General features: G+C 40.1%; 1 protein-coding gene across 1 annotated transcript in view; it reads right to left on the bottom strand.

The window, feature by feature from the left end:
• The window catches only part of LMO7 (LIM domain 7), a 196,837-nt gene that overhangs the window by 127,756 nt on the left and 54,681 nt on the right, over positions 1–14,400 (bottom strand). The gene's annotated exons all lie outside the window — the stretch shown is intronic.

The raw sequence follows: 14,400 nt of genomic DNA, 5'->3' as shown, positions 1-14,400 counted from the left end.
TTTCAGCTCAGGTCATGATCTCAGAGTCCTGGGATCAAGCCCTGTGTCAGACTCCATGCTAAGTGGGGAGTCTGATTGAGGATTCTCTCTCTCCCACTGCCTACCTGTCCCCAGTCATGCTCTCTCTCTCTCAAAAATAAATAAATGTTTAAAAAGAAAAAAAGATGAGCATTGATCCCATCTAGTGATAACACAGTAACATCTCATATCTGGGAACTTCTATCCAAGCCAAAAAGGCATGAAAAAGTCCCAGGAATATCCAAAACAGATGTCAAAGTCCATTCTCTCTAGTCATAGGACAGCCCCCTCAGAGCCCCCAATACTTAATTATTCACCACTGACACAATCTGGTGATTAAGTTCCCACGTTAACCCAGATTAGAAGCAGTGAGTTAGAAGAAAGAAGAGTGGTACCTACTCACATGGAGAGCAGTGAAGAGTGACAGTCAATGGCCCTGGATGGGGCCAATCAAGAGGGCAGGGCAGCAAATGGCAACACGGAAAGAGAAAGGGCTCACGTCAGACAAAAGTATATTCATATCCCACTTTCATTACCTAAGAGCTGTGTGACCTTAAGCAAGTTAAATAACCTCTCTGAACCCATCTACTCATCTGAACAAGGGAAGTACCACCTACTTATTAGCTTGCAATGGCCAAGATGCTATGCAATCAAATACCTGAGGGTAGCTAACAACTGTAGAGCTTAACCTCATTACAGGCACTGACCTTCAAGTTAGCATTCTGAAAACAAACTCTGATAATTAACCCTCAAAGGAACACCTCTGCACCATAGATAAAGCCGGGTTACATTCCAAATATTAAGTAGAAATAATGAAATTTACAGAGATATTCAGAAAACCCAAGTATCCAGAATGGTTTATTTCTCCAAAGAGGCTACAGAAAGGCAAAAATCATAGTATGTAGATTTTGGACCACCCCCATCCATGTCAAAATATTAATGTACTCCTGTGTGTGTGTGTGTGTGTGTGTATACATATTCTTGTATTTAATACATATATATTAATCTAAAGAGTGATAAAATTAAAATGATACAAAAATCTAAATAAATCTAAATAATGATATAAAATGAGACTCCTTTTATACTGTATTTATAAAGAAGACAATATAAAAGCTGAACAAAGATTTTTAAATAGTCCATATTTTAAGAACATGGGAATCTGGCAAATTCTGTACATCACTGAAGATATTATAAAACGATACCACCTTTCTAGAATACAATTTGTGATATGTGTTCAAAGTCTTAAATTTGCATACTCTGAAGCACACCATGTGCAGATCCAGGAATTTATACTAAGACAACAGGACAAGAACGCAAAGACATGACGCAAGAATTGTTTCACAGTGTTATGTGTAATAGCAACAAATATAAACATCCTGAATGCCCAATAAGAAATTGGTTCAACTATGATACAACCATAAAACAAAAAGCTACATGAAATTTAAACTGGTGTCATAAAAGTAGTTTACTTGTAAAGAATACTTAATGTAGGGGCACCTGGGTGGCTCAGTCGGTCAAACGTCTGGCTCTGGCTCAGATCATGATCCCAGGGTCCTCGGATGGAGCCCCGAGTGGAGCCCCACATCAGGGCTCCCTGCTCAGCGGAGAGCCTGCTTCTCCTTCTCCCTCTGCTGCTCTCCCTGCTTGTGCTCTCTCGCTCTCTCTCTCTCAAATAAATAAAATCTTTAAAAAATAAGAAAACTTAACGTATTATTAAGTAATTTATGGAATACATGAAGTATACCAATTACTATAACTCTACAGTAGGTATTATATAAATAAAAATGGAATATATTAACAGTAATTGTGTCTAAGTGGTAGAATTATACCTTATTTAAATATATTTTTGCTTATAATCTGCAACAACCACAGGTGTTTCTTGTGCAATAGATATACAAATTAACATTTAAAAAAATTCAAAAATGCCAGAAACCATCAGATTTGAGTCAATTTCCTGTATCTCCCACATTTAAAGGATAAAGGAAATTTTTATGCTGTGTAATTTTTCTCATTATCTATGAAATCCACATAATCCTTAAATTTAATAATCCTTCATTTCCCCCCTTTTGCTAGTGAGAAGATTAAGGCTCAGTAAGTTTAACTTTCTAGAAAGTTACAGAACCATCCACATGCAACCGACACCAAAAACCTACAGCATTTTACACGCACTCAGTAAGAGAGTATCCCAACTGCTTCACACACTAAATGTTTCTAAACTAAAAAAGTTGTCTTCAATCTGTATGTAGAATTTTTAAAATCTAAATTAGTATATTAGACCATGCAATATGTCTTCTAAAATAATCCTCCACTGTTCTGGGTATAAAAAGTAACTTGGTAAATTAAAAATGTTCCAACAACTTTTTTACAATGTTCCTGGACAAAAGAAAATCTGTGTCTTAATACATAATGATTGTGTGTGTGTGTGTGTGTGTGTGTGTGTGTGTGTAAAAGAGACAGAGAGAAAGAGTGAATACGGCACTCTATTAATAAAATGAAAAACTAACTTTAAGTGGGTTAAGAGTTTCCCTGGACATTTTCATGTACAAAATGCTCATACTGTAATGTTAGCTAACTCAAGCTCAATAACTCAAAACATCTAATTACTGTAAAGTAAAAATTTTTAATTAGCACATTATATAACCATGTAAACATAAACTCATCTAAGACCCATCCTAAGGAACTAAAACAAAAAAGTTTTTCCCAGAGTTTTAAATCAAAAAAAGAAAGCATAAATTTATTTATTTTTAAATATTTTATTTATTTGAGAGAGACAGAGAGGGAGAGCAAGGGGGGTAGAGAGAGAGAATCTCAGGCTGACTCCACACTGAGCACAAGGCCCAACTCGGGGCTCCATCTCACAACCCTGAGATCATGACCTGAACCAAAACCAAGAGTTGCACGCTCAACCGACTGAGCCACTCAGGTGCCCCCTAGAAAGCATAAATTAACCGCAGGGATTTTCGGTCTGCAGTGGCTACCTGGGCCACATTCACTAAGAAACCTACAACAGGGCATGTAGCATTGCCACGTGAGGCCATGTCAGTCTCCAGAGCCCCTGCTATTTCCTACCTGTAACTCTGGAGAAGCCCGCTTAACTTCTTAGCGTTCTGATCTGTGCGTGGAGATACGAAGTACCTACCTCACAGGGTTACTGAGAATTAAATGAGATAAAGTATATGAGGCACTCCCCAACTTGCCTGACTCCGGAGGAGCACTGAAAAATGTCAGCTAGTGTAATTAGCTGGTACTATCCATCTATAGAATGAAGATAAAAAGTTTCATCTTATCAAACAAAAATCTGTTTTGCCAGATATAACATCCTTTAATTAAAGGAAGAAACTGATTCACTGCATTATAAAAATGCACGAGACTATTTTCTGTATCCTGGAAAGTGTAAAAATTATAGAGCTCTGTAAAGGACCTCAAAATATAGTGAAAGCAGTTTGTTCAAAAAAAAAAAATTAAATCATACTTTAAAATATAAACCCATCCTCATTTTAAAAAGAATTCAGTGTGCTGAAAGAAATCCCAGACTCTTGAAAGAACAAACTGCCTAGGAGTTCTAACAATTACTATTGCGTTCAATAATTTTGAACCTTACTCATTAGCAAGTTATTTGAGGTGTGATACATTTTACGTAATGAGGTGTGATTCATAGGAACTAAATACATAAAGACTATGTGTTTCCCTCTTAAGTTATCAGAAGTCAACACAAACAAGAGTCATAATCACTGTGTAGTCAAACAGCCACACCTTGCCTTCTATAAAAACTTGGCTTTTCCCTATTTTGTGCCCCTTTCCATGTTTCCTTCATGCAGTTAAAGAAAACCTCAACCTCAACTAACCTGAGAGGAACATCAGACAAAAAGACCTGGGGTTGAATCCTGGACCCATCTCACTCCATACACTTTTGACAAGCCACTGCTCAGTCCCCTAACTAAAACAAAACAAAAACAAAAACCCCCAGGTATTTGCCTTATCTACTTCACAGTACACAGATGATATGTAAAAATAGTTGACTCCCCTAAAAAAACAAACAAAAATCAACTACACCCAAGAGGAAAGGCCAGTGTCTCTTCCAGCCCTGTGTCCTGTGTGCTGACTGGCTCTGCTACTGGAAACACCCTAACAAGCGACAGGACCCAACGTGAGGCTCTGGGGTGAGAAGCTTCCCCCAGAGTTAATTAGTCTCTCCGAGTATTCAGGGTGGAGCGGCAGGCCCAAAACATACTCCCCACAAACACTGCTGTCAAACCTGTCTCACCACCTGTAGCCTCCAGAGAAGCCCATGATAGGAAGTTTTCAAAGGGCATTATTTTGAGGAAGAAAATCATCAGCTAAGTATGCAAGTTCACAAATTCCCCAAAAGCCATTTCTTTGGCTCTGAGATGAATTATTTTAATAAACAAATGGGAGTTACCTTCATACCCTCTACTGCTTTGTTTATGGTTTTATTTTAATCCTCTGGCTGGATGAGATTTCCCACCAATATAAGCAACACGTTTCTCTAACGTTGCATCTCTCCATTCCAATTCTGACCACATAATCCGCATGACTTAAATCCCAAACATTCTGGGAACTTCTCAAAGACCACTTCATACCAGACTGGTTATCAGCAAAACACCCACTAGTGCAAGTCAGCAGACACTCATCTTGTTTAAATTTTTCAATTCCTTTTAAGCAGCCACGTAAAAGATGTTTAGAATCCAAAAAGCACTCTCGATCATATTTTTGTGTCAAATCACAGTATAAAAACACAGTGCCCGTTTGAGATTGTTTTGAGAGAGAGAAAGTGATGTTTGCAACAAAAACTAGGCTATGAGCTTCAGCTGGTCTCACAACGGATTCCAAATTAAGTTACAATCTCCCTGATCAACTACTAGGTCATGTTTATGATACATACATATGATCGCCATCATGCCAATCACATCAACCTAAGTATTGCAAGAAAACCCAACGAAACAAAAATCAAGGAATATTCACCAGCAGAAGCCACTGTGGAACACAGGACCCACATCACGCAACACTTCACGAAAGACGGCTCGGCCTTAACTTTTCCATTCTGGGAGATGACTGAGTGTTTGCCTTTGAATGAGGGGGATCTTATAGGGCGTTGTTTCCACAGTTGGAAGCCCCAGGCCGGCACACATCAAGGAGCTGCCATGCTTTTCAGTCAATCTCTAAAGCTGTCAAAGAATTTAAAACACCTCTCTCTCCTTTCTTCCATTAAAATTCATTTTGGGGATGACAGGAAGGGTCAGTCAGTGAAGCATCCTACTCTTGATTTTGGCTTAGGTCATGATTTCAGGGTCGTGGGATTGGGCCCACGTCAGTCTCGATGCTAGGTGTGGAGCCTACTTGAGATTCACTCTCCCTCTCCCTTAACCCCTCCCCCACTCTCTCTTCAACCCTCTCCAAAAAAATTTTTTTTTCGTTTTTGAAGCAACCACCATATGATCCCCATAACGCCACAATACAGGTCCATTTTTTATATTCCATGAGTTGTTCTGTTATTACTTATGATACAGTAACTTTGACTGAGCTTTTGATCACACATGCCAGAAAGTTATAAACACAGGGACATTAGGTAAAAACTAAACATAATTTAAACAGAACAAATGTCTGCGTCTTAGCTCCTTTCCTTGAGTAAAATTATTGAAAAGGTTATTCACAATGTTAGAGAAGCTGGTTCTTCCCAAAAAGATGGGCTCTGTTCTTTTTAAACTACCCTCCTACTGTGTCCCAAATAAAAAGGAACTTGAAGACAGAGAAGCTGAGATGGGAGGTTCACACTCCTTCCTTGTGTAACTAAGTCTCTGATCTTTTCCGCTATGAATCAGGTACCCAAATTATGAAAGTCAACACTTACTCTGCTTACTATGTGCACAATCTCCCTTAATCCCACAGCAACCGTATGTGGTAGGGTCTCTTACCCCATTTTTCCATGAGAAAACTGAGTTACAGTATGGTTGCTTGAGGTGAGATCGAGATCAGTAAGTAGCTCCCTACCTAACAGGCAGTGAGTATCCGGTAAGAGGGTCTATCATAGCATGGAGTCAACTCTACAATGTAATTAGGAACCTATGCCCTGGCCATGCCAGTCTACACTGCATACTCTCAAGGACGCAACTGTCTTGCCCATCTTCTCATTGGTTGAAATACAACTTACACGTACTAGTCACTCATGTTAAATTTACTTATTACTCTTCCCATGAATATTTACGCTATGAATATTTTAAGCAAAGAACAAGACCAAAACGAAACAAAACAACTCAAACCGATGGTTTCATTTCAGGTGGGGCAGGAGGTGATGGGGAGTATGTTTTAGAGGAAGAACCTGCCTCAGTTCCTGAAATCGCTTTATTAAAGTAGCCTTCTACTGCATAAAAATGAGTCCATTTTAGTTTTGTCAATAGTTTAGGAACAAACACGAGAGTCCAATCCATGGAAGCATATCACTGTAGTGATACGCCTTTTCAGAAGGGAATATTCTTGGACGAAATGTTCCAAGTTGAGAGCTTGTTACCACTATGGATTTGCTACCTGAAATTTCTTCCAGGCTAAACGACATCTTGGAATTTAACTTCCCCATTTAAATTAACTTTCTTAATTTTATCTAAGATACTAAGAAGGTACCCAGTTATTCATTCATTCAAAACTCATGTAATGACAATTACTATGCACATATTTGACATGGTGCTTGGCACAAGGAATTTAAAAAGTAAGATGAAGCAATTCTTGGAAATTCCTCTTTAAAAGTCTAACCCTGTTTTGAAATGTGTAGTCAAAATGGTATTTTAAGACTGGGCATCTCTTTAAAATGTGGTTAACCCTCTGAATTACAGCATGTTCTTGGTTAACTTATATTGTATAGTCAGCAAATAACATTGCTCTAAGCAACCTAATTCTCAAGTCACTGGCCTCTTTGAAGATTTGGCACCATACTACATAATATCCTGGACTATACAAGGACTGTTTTTGCCAATGCTAATATCACTTGATAACAAATCCAAAGCCAGCTTTTCGTCTTCTAAAATAGCGACAATGAGAATTGCACAGATCCCTGAATTCTAAATGGAATCCAAAAGTCTCATAATGGTCAAAAATCTAAACATGTTTCCTGCCCCACTGCCCCCTTAAATCCTCAGTCTCAGTGGCTCATGTAAGTTACACCTCCCACTTCGCCTTCTCTTGGGAAAGACTCCCAGGTCCTCATAAAGCCAGGAAGAGCAAAATGTGAAGCTCCCAACTGAATCCCCAGATAATTAAAAGCCAACTGTCTTTATAAACACTCAAAATTCTCGATCATCATTAGGCCAAATGTCAGCTACACTCAGATTTAAGGGTGCCAAAAAAAAAAAAAGAATGAGTTTAAACATAATTTCTGCTTCAGAAGTGGCCATTTCCCTACACAATTACCAACTTTTAGTGTACAGACCCAAACTATTTTGGCTAAAACATAATCATTTACAAGCCAAAAATGAACAACTGGAAAGAACTAAATAAAACCGAGGAAAGAGGAAGATTCTCTCCAGGGCTGACAATTTAGGTGGCAGGTTTCATCTAGATACGAAATCCAAGACAACCTATTAGCAGCTAGTTAAGTTCACTGAAAACATCACACACACAAATGTGCTCAGATTTTACAGATCCACTTTGTGTTTTGTTAACAATCACAAAAACTACTTTTAAAGGGTAAAGTATAAAGTACATTTTGTCTATAAATACACATTCATATTCTAATTTATGCTGTTGCCGACAACAGGAAAAAATATTCCAAGGGAAAAAAAAGTCTACCAAAAGACTAGTCTAGTGCATAAATTATTAGTTTTTTTCTAGATCAAGGAGCTTTTCAATAACTAGCACACATAGATGTGAACACCCATTATCAGGATATTTTAAGTATAGTTCAAATGCTTAATATAATCATGGGTTCTCAAGAGTCAAGAGACAACCTTCTTTTTTGCAGAAATGTCTCACACACACATTAGCAAGTCTCAACAATTATCTGCTTATCTCCCTGTGAATTACTAGGAGAGTCATCACTGTGGGAAACATTCATTTGGGGAAACAGTGTGTCTATTACAGGTGAGAGCCACTACTCATTTTATATGAACTTCAAATTGATAGCTATACCCCCGGCACAAATGATATGCTTTGTCTCCAGTGTATGTTTGGTAGTAAGGAATGGAGCTGAGGTGACCACTAACACAAGAGTTCCCTAAATAATTCTTAATCGATTCCTATTGCAAGCTAACAACACAGTCCTTCTGGTACCCATTGGTCAACCTTCCTTCCATTCAACAATTAATTTCTAGGAAGCAAGGAGATAGTTACAATATATTCCTAGTCACATACCCAAGAGAAATAAAAACATGCCCACACAAAAACTTGTCTCTGAATGTTCACAGCAGCATTACTCATATTAGCCAAAGCATGAAAACCCAAATGTCCATCAGCTACAATGGAGTATCATTCAGCCATAAAACAGAATGAAGTACTAATACGTGATACAACATGGATGAACCCTGAAAATATATAGCTAAGGGAAGAGAGCCAGACACACAAAGAATCACATACTGTGTGATTCCATTTATGTGAAATGTCCAGAACAGGCAAATCCATAGAGACAGAAAGTAGATTAGTGGTTGCCAAGGGTTAGGGGAAGAGAAGAATGGGGACTGACTGCTAATGGGTATAAGGTTTCTTCTGGAATGACGAAAATGTTCTGAAATGAACCAGCGGTGATGGTTGCACAACTCTGTGAATACACCAAAAACCAGTGAATTGTATACTTTAAAAGAGTGAATTGTATGGTATGTGAATTCTATCTCAATAAATACGTTCTAAAAAATTCAAATTGTACACCTAGAAACTTGTGCGTTTTATTGAAACTTAATAAAGATGATTTTTAAAAAAGATACTTCCAAAAAGCCTTACATGGTATCCATTCCCCAAACGCAAAAGACATTCAACAGGCGCTAAGCCAATAAAGTAATTTCTGTATTCTATATGCCTACCTCCCCTAAAAAGCTATATGTAATTTCACAGAAATAGAACTAAATTTCCAAAATGGAATTTCCAGCCCCTCTACCTTACACACAGAAATGTTTGAATATTAAATTATGATATTTCCTTTCATATCTTTTATCTATCTTTCCATTTTTTAATGTGTGATCTTTGCATTGTATCTAAACAATTCCACAACCCTAAGTTTTCTTAGGTGCATTTACAGTCTTGTTTGATAATTCACTTAACTTACATTGTTTCAAAGCGGAAAACACACTTACCGCGTAAAAAGGAGGACCGCAGCAAATGGACTTATATACTGCCACATAAACTGCTGCTTTGAGTTAATTACGATCCCAACAACAGAATGGTTAGGAAATCAGTTTTCCTCAAACAACCTGTAGGCGCGTTTTCCCCTACTTTCTCTCCATGGCCTTAACAGATCTCAACAAAGTTTCCAGTTTGTTCATCTCAAAAGTAGATATGCTGATGGCTCCATAACATACTAATTATTAGTTTAAAACATACTTTAATATTTTATTTATTTATTTGAGAGAGTATGAGCAGGAGTGGGGGGAGGGGCAGAGGAAGAGAGACAAGCAGACTCCACGCTGAGCACGGAGCCTGACCTGGGGCTCAATCCCAGGACCTCGAGAAAATGACCTGAGCCGAGGGAGGTCAGAAGCCTGACTGACCGAGCAACCCAGGTGCCCCAGTTTAAAACATCCTTGACTGAATAATAATTTTATTTCTCTGTATTTGAATCATTTGTTTGAAGGCCATAAAAATTGAAGCACTGAGAATCATTTTTTAACATTATTCTGTTATATCAAGACATAATAAGATTGGTAGGTGTGTTCCCTCTTAGGGACACAAAGGGAAGACTCTGCCCAAAAGAATAAATGAGATTGTTTAACTAAAAAAATATATCAGTGACCTTGAGAACTTGACTTCAGGAAAGCGTAGTGACCTCCCTCAAAGAGTTCGGATGGCTCCTTCTACTCCCCCCACCCCGCACCTTTCACTCCTGTCTACCCCCTACTGTTCTCAGCACTGTATGGTAAATGTGTATTCGCATTCATGGCTCCCCTACTGGCCTAAGTTCCTAAAGGAGATATCTTAGCCCACAGGCTGACTCCAACCTGTAGACATGTTTTGTTTGGCCCACACAACATGTTGACATTGGGAAATATGAACCAAAGTTCTGGAATGCTGACTTCTCTTTTAAAAAGAAACGTCCGGCAACACTGGGCATGCATTACTTCATAGCCCCAACAGGTTGCCCCTGAGTCAATAACAGGCCACTCTGGAGAGAACACACTCTCCAGTGACAACCCTATGCTCCCATATCGGCCAACACCCAACCTTCCTCATTCATGAACTCCACTTGGCAGGTCCCTGCAGGCACATCCCTTTGAAACTATATAGGGTTTTTTTTTTTTTCATTTTATCCTCAAGGCCTAGCACAACTCCAAACCTGTAGGAAGGACTCTTGCTTGAGGACTCAGAATTTAAGGGGTAGAAGAATCACCTGTGGTGCTTGTAGATTAATCCAGGCCTTTCTCTAAGAGATCTTGATTCAAACAGCCTGGACCGACACCTGGAAGTCCACCTTTTTCAGAAGCACCCTCAGAGTCTTGCTAAGAATGGTCTCTAATAAACATGGTTTTAGTTTTAGGTATCTAGGGTTCTTAAGAGTCTTGATTTCCTTATAAGAAAAAGAATCTGGACTAAATCACCACATCTCCTCCCAACTCCCAATGCTTTGGCTCTTTACTGGAAGTCTAAGGAAAGCAAGCGAGAAATTAGTTCCTGTTCTCTGCTACCCCCTGCTGGCACATTCTTTGTACTGCAAAGGAATAAACATCAGCCCTGGAAACACTGTCCTCTAATTTGAACGGCTAGATCCAAGTACATAAAAAATACTACAAAATTGTTTAAAAACACAAAACCAAGTTACATTTGACAAAAAGGAAAAAGAAAGATCTTACAATTTTTTGTGTCAATTATACCTCAATAAAGCTGATTTTTTATGTTAATACCACTAGTCTGTTTCCTTTGTTAATTCTACAAGAGCTTCTGGATGTGTTTCTATAAAACTGATTTTGGAACACACAAATAAATTTTGAGACTTTTAGTGGAAAAATATGCACATTAAAGTATACAATCTGTGCAATGTAGATTTGGGACCTACTACATGGAACAACTTTCTACCATAATAAAAGTTCCAGAAGGGAATGATCTGCATTTTAGGAAAAAGCAAACGTTGATACAGAAAATGTTCTAGGCCAAACATATGTAATTCATCTTGAGTGGGTGAGATTTCTAAGATTCCTCTCGATAGTCAGGATGGCTTCTCTTTCATCTGATAGACCACCAAGAAGCTCATGAATCTGCGTCCCATGCGGCTTCTGGATTTAGTTTATAGATGGAGTCTGCTCTCCAAGCCTAGAACTACTCTCCAGAAGGGAAATAATATGGGCTGACAGCCAATCGTAACAAACTGAAGATCTCTGCCTAGATGTTCAGGCAAAACCCAGAAGGATCCATAGCAGAGAACAGTTGGGTGTGACAGGATGTGTAGGAGGCAGGCAAGCATGGGTTAATCTGGAAGCTTTCTCATGATTACTTCACCCTCCTCGAAACTGTGAAGCTTGACCTGCCAACTACTCCCTTCTTCAAATTCTTCAGCTCACCTGCTCAGAGTTCTTCCTCCACCTTCTAAACCTTGTTCATTCCAGTATAAACTCCAAACAGGTCATCCTACATTGAAACTCTGGTCCTTCCCCGGGACATCCCTTCATGACTCCCAGTTGAGCATTTCCCTGTCGAGCACCTTTATATCACCACAAAACCAGCATGTAAAATAGACCTCACCCTCTCGTCAAAGACTGAACTGCCCCACCTCACTTCGCTACTGAAATCACAAAACCAACATTCTCCCCGATGACCAGACTCAAAACATCAGAATGCACCTTCCTTGTGGCTCCAAGTCCGCGTACTTCTGTGCACCAAGGTCTCGGCTTCTCTTCTGGCAGAGGTAACACTTCAGTACCTCTGTTGCTCTGCCTTAATCCCCTACATAGCTACTCTGCTTCCATGCCTGCCTATTGCTCCTTAAAAATCAAAAAAGCTTTTGTCACAAAAAAAAAGACAAAACAAAAACAAAACAAAACAAAAAACACTGCTCAAAATCTTCCCAAGTTCCATTTGGTCTGCAGAGGAAGGCCTTCCTACCTGCCTGCGGGCCTTTCTTCCCCGGATTCTCACACATAAACCCCAGATTCTGCCTAAACACAAGAATTCAATGTCCTCTAATACCTTCATCCATCTCAACAACTCAAATGTCTTCCTCAAACACTACTGCTCCAAAAAGATTCCTTCTCCCTTACATTTTTATGATGCTGATTTTGAGCCACTAACTCAGTAGTTGAGCCATTTTGTCTTGTGTCACCATGATTTAGTCATCTTCTCTTCTGTACTAGACAGAAATTTTATTGAAATCAGGAACCTCCACCAAGGTTCTACACTTCTTCTCCCTCTCTCCCCACTGAGTAACATGCAGAAGGACTTGTAAGTAATAAGAAATCATTAACCTCGAAAGGCAAAAGGGTGAAAGAGAAGAGAAACTGCTGCTTGAGGCATTACAGAAAAGGGAGAACACAGCTCAGGAAAAACACTCTGACTTCCTGAAAACAAACAAACATGGGTGTGATGAGACTGGTTCCCGCCTACCATCCACAGAAGGCGCCATGAAAAGTAGGAGAAGCTGGGCTGGCAAAACAGCCTCACCGTCTCTCAGGCCACAATTCAGAAACAAGAGTCCCAGATCAGACAAATGGCACCGACAATGAGGAAAAACACTCTCTGTGCTTCTGGCAGCACATGAGAAACCTAACCAACATCTTGAGGGGAAAGACAGAACCCAAAAACCAGCATCAACGAACATTTTCCTCCCCTAACAGAGGAAGACAGTGACTCCACATCCTGGAACAGAGAACGGAGTCAGAAGATGGAAAAGTTGGAGGAGAAGGAAAACAGATTCAGAAAAGGTAGAGACAGGGACCGGCAGTGCCACGTGAAAGAATTATCACCCCTGTCAAAAGCAGAGCCAGATGGCAGCCACGGACCATGGGGACCCGCACAGGCGATATGAAATTTTGATGAATTCCTTAATGGCCATACAATGAAAGCCTATATTCCACAAACAGGCTAATAATAGAACAAATGTCAGTACTACGCAAAAAAGCTTAAAATTGCCTTATTTACTCAGCTGTATTTGTACATTTTTCAAAATGCGGTTGTTTAATAAGTGCTGTTGTTGATGAGAAGGGTCACGGTCTACGTCGTGAAAACTAACGTTACTGGTTTGAACCCTAAGCTGACACTCTAGGACACTGGATTAAGCGTAGTACCACGAAGGGCTAGGTAACTCAGCTTCCCATCCGCCCGACCCGAAGTGACAGCTCTGGTCATGAATGAGGGAGAACCACACACACCACTTCCCGACATCTCGACGTGAGACATGGAGCAGACCGGAGTTCGCGAGAGTGTGCCTAGTGCCTTACTAACTCTAGCTTGTCTAGGAGGGATGCTCTGAACTACGTCGCACTTGCCTAAAAGGCCCTCTTCCATCATCCAATCAAAGTCTCAAGTCAAAACAAGACGGAAGGTCACCAGTGCTATCCGCCTGCCATAGAAACCTGACAAAAAGGAGTTCAATCTCCTGGAAAGAGGTTATCCTCCAGGAAGACATCATTTGAAAAGGCATAGCCATTTGATAGCTGGTATGACGTGAAGCTCGGGGTTGAAAGAGCTGAAGTTTACTGGTAACCAGAGGGAACATGAGTAGTTATTCGCAAGCATGCAGGGTCCTAAAGTGACTAGAAAAGAATGAGGTCATAGAACTCCTGCAGGTCATGGGTAAATCACCTCTTCAGTAAGAGACAGTAGGTGGACTAATGGCCCTGCAACCAGCTGGTGTCTGCTGGCTAAGGACCCACGCCACAGGACAAGGGTCCGGCAGGTGTACAGCTAGCACAGACCACGCGCACCTGTGCAGACTGTCAACAGCTGGGTCTTCCCAGGTAGAAGTGAGAGGACCAGGGAGCACATCTGAAGGCAGCGTCAAGACAGTGACTTAGTATTAGACTGTACAAACTATGCTAAGCAGGCGAAGGGGGGAAAGACAGAAGGCTGGTAAGAAGGAAGAAAGTGAAGAGGTTTTGACTAAGCAGGTTTGGCTGAAGCTGCAGGGAAGATGCTGAGCTGGCTGCAGCGGGAGACGCCGGGACTTAATGCAAAAGTGAAGCCCTCCCACGAAAGAATGACATCCAGGATTAGGACGTCAAAGAAAGAGGCTGGAGTAGCAGT

Source organism: Ursus maritimus, unplaced genomic scaffold (assembly GCF_017311325.1).
Source record: "Ursus maritimus isolate PB19 unplaced genomic scaffold, ASM1731132v1 scaffold_10, whole genome shotgun sequence".
Classification (NCBI taxonomy): Eukaryota; Metazoa; Chordata; class Mammalia; order Carnivora; family Ursidae; genus Ursus; species Ursus maritimus.
Note: the sequence above shows the minus strand (reverse complement) of the source record. Positions and strands in the feature narration are given on the sequence as shown.